Below are 2,179 nucleotides of genomic sequence, written 5' to 3' on the forward strand. Positions count from 1 at the left end.
CCCCCCCTTCCCCTCCCGGCTCGCGTGTGCGCTGCGCGTAGCGTTCGAACGACTTAGAGTGGCGGAGCGTAGTGGGAAAACACAACTAAGCACCATAACCTACTAGCGGAACTTTTTTTCAACCGCGATTTTTGCCGTTTCGTCCGCATGTTTATCAAAACACGTACGAAGGCTGCACTCAGGTTGATTTTCGTCTGTACGCTGTAAATTTTGGACACTGTTTCCTACCATGGTCCTGATACAGGTTTCCTGCTACACGCTACTCTGGACATGTTGAGAAATGACGAGACTGATTGACGCTTTTCGAACCGATTCACGGATGACTGACCTACCAGAGTTGGGAAACCAGGAAGCGCCGAGCTAGACTTTATGAGGGAGGTCAAGGTCAAACTTCGGCTTCAGGTCGAAGAAACGATGCGATATAATGCGATACGGAGAGCAGCTGTTTGCAGCGTCTGCTGCTCTCTGACTGCGCCGCTGCCGCTGCGCATGCGCACCGGACTGCGCACAAGCTAACCCTTCTCTCTCGCACAGTGACTACCTGTCTCTCTCGCACGCGCTTGCAGACTGTCGTTGCCTACCGGAAGAATATGGAAAGTCCCGCCAGGAGGGGGATCACGGAGCTCCTCTGCGCCTTCTAAAAAACAGGGTGAGGGGGGGTGAGGGGGGTCAATTAGAAGGCGCTTCCGGGGAGCTCCGGAATACCCCTCCAGTCGCCAGTCTCTGTCCCATAGCCCTCCGCACCCGGAGGCACGCTTTTTGGAATTTTCCATGTCGTCTTGTTATCCTTCTCGCTCTCGCGCCAATGACCTCCTCAAGGAGAAAAACTGGCAGCCCCAAGCCGTCAGTCCGCTGCAGTCCACTATCTCGGTTATTGAGTAACTTTTGTCCCAAACTTATTGTTTAGCCTCAGCCACATACTTCGGGTGTACTTGAAGAACGAGTTGTTGGTATCGTAAGAAGTGCTGCACATTACCCTAAAAAGCAATTTATTTACTAGAAAACGGGCAAGTCAAAGGTCAAATTACAGAGCGCAATTACATAAAAATAAAAAAAATGTCAATACTACATGGCCATAACATCATCTGTAACCCCCAGTGAGAAACGTTGACGTCGATCGGACGTCGAAACACGAAACGACGTCGATTTTTCGACCACAGGCACCTACATCGACGTTATTCGACGTCTGATGGTTGGCGTCTGCTTTGATGTGGCACCACACGGGCGGCACGGCGGCGGCATCCTCTTCATCCGAATAAACTGAACCGTCGTCATCATCGTCATCGGCCTCAGCTTCGGGCTCGCTGATCCACGGCCACAGGCCTCGGTGACAGCCCGCGGCGCACGCCTCGCAGCGCTCCCTCCGACGGCAGTACGGGTTCGTGTACACGCGCAGGTCGAGCTCGGGGTTGACGGCCAGCAGCCGCCGCACGCCGACCTGCCCGAGGACCTGCCCCATCCCTCCAAGGAGCCAAAACAGAGCCAAGAGCTTGCACATCGGGCTGCTGGTCTCCCTCGTTGGGCTCGCCGAGGACAACGTTACCACCTTCAAAGCGCGCCGTAGTAATTGTGAGTGTGTGTGTGAGTGTGTGTGTGGTTGGGGGGGGGGGGGGGTTGCAGGGCCAGGACCTGCTGGCCTGCTGTAGGACATTCATCCCCTCGGAGAGAGGAGAGAGAGGACACCGAAGAGCAGCGGTTGCAGCGGGGCGTGAACGCGGGCAGGAAGGTGGTGGAGGCGCTGCGGCTGGTGGTGCCCATGGCCATGGAGGCGCTGAACCGCCAGCTGGACACGTCCATCTCCCTGCTCATGAGCTGCAGCCAACAAAGCATTCACTGTAAAAAACTTCGTCGTAAATTTACAAAAATTTTGTAAACTTGAATTATAATTTAAGTTGTAAATTTACGAGAGTACATTTTTTACTCGCCAATGGATTTGAAGTCGATACGTACTGCATGTATTTTTACGATTCCAAATTGTAATTTTACAACTAGCGTCAAGGAAAATTTTCCTGTTAACCTACCAACTATTTTTCACAGTGTTTCGGTAGTGCTGAACTGCTAAAGAATGCGGGGAAGAAGAAAACGGAAATCGCTATGCTCTGACATGTTAATTTCCATTTTCTTGTTCCCTGTATTCTTCTGCATTTCAGCTTTACCGGAATGCTATACTAAAGGGGGT

The 2,179-nt window shown here is 52.4% G+C and overlaps 1 protein-coding gene across 1 annotated transcript in view; it reads right to left on the bottom strand.

The window, feature by feature from the left end:
- LOC113212275 (uncharacterized) overlaps positions 1-528 on the bottom strand; it is a 1,745-nt gene extending 1,217 nt beyond the window's left edge. The window contains exon 1 of the mRNA XM_052275049.1: positions 333-528. The gene's annotated coding sequence lies outside the window, so the exon portion shown is untranslated. The remainder of the gene's footprint in view (positions 1-332) is intronic.
- Between the last annotated feature and the right edge of the window lie 1,651 nt (positions 529-2,179).

The sequence above is a fragment of the Frankliniella occidentalis genome, unplaced genomic scaffold (assembly GCF_000697945.3).
Source record: "Frankliniella occidentalis isolate FOCC.00 unplaced genomic scaffold, Focc_3.1 Scaffold499, whole genome shotgun sequence".
Classification (NCBI taxonomy): Eukaryota; Metazoa; Arthropoda; class Insecta; order Thysanoptera; family Thripidae; genus Frankliniella; species Frankliniella occidentalis.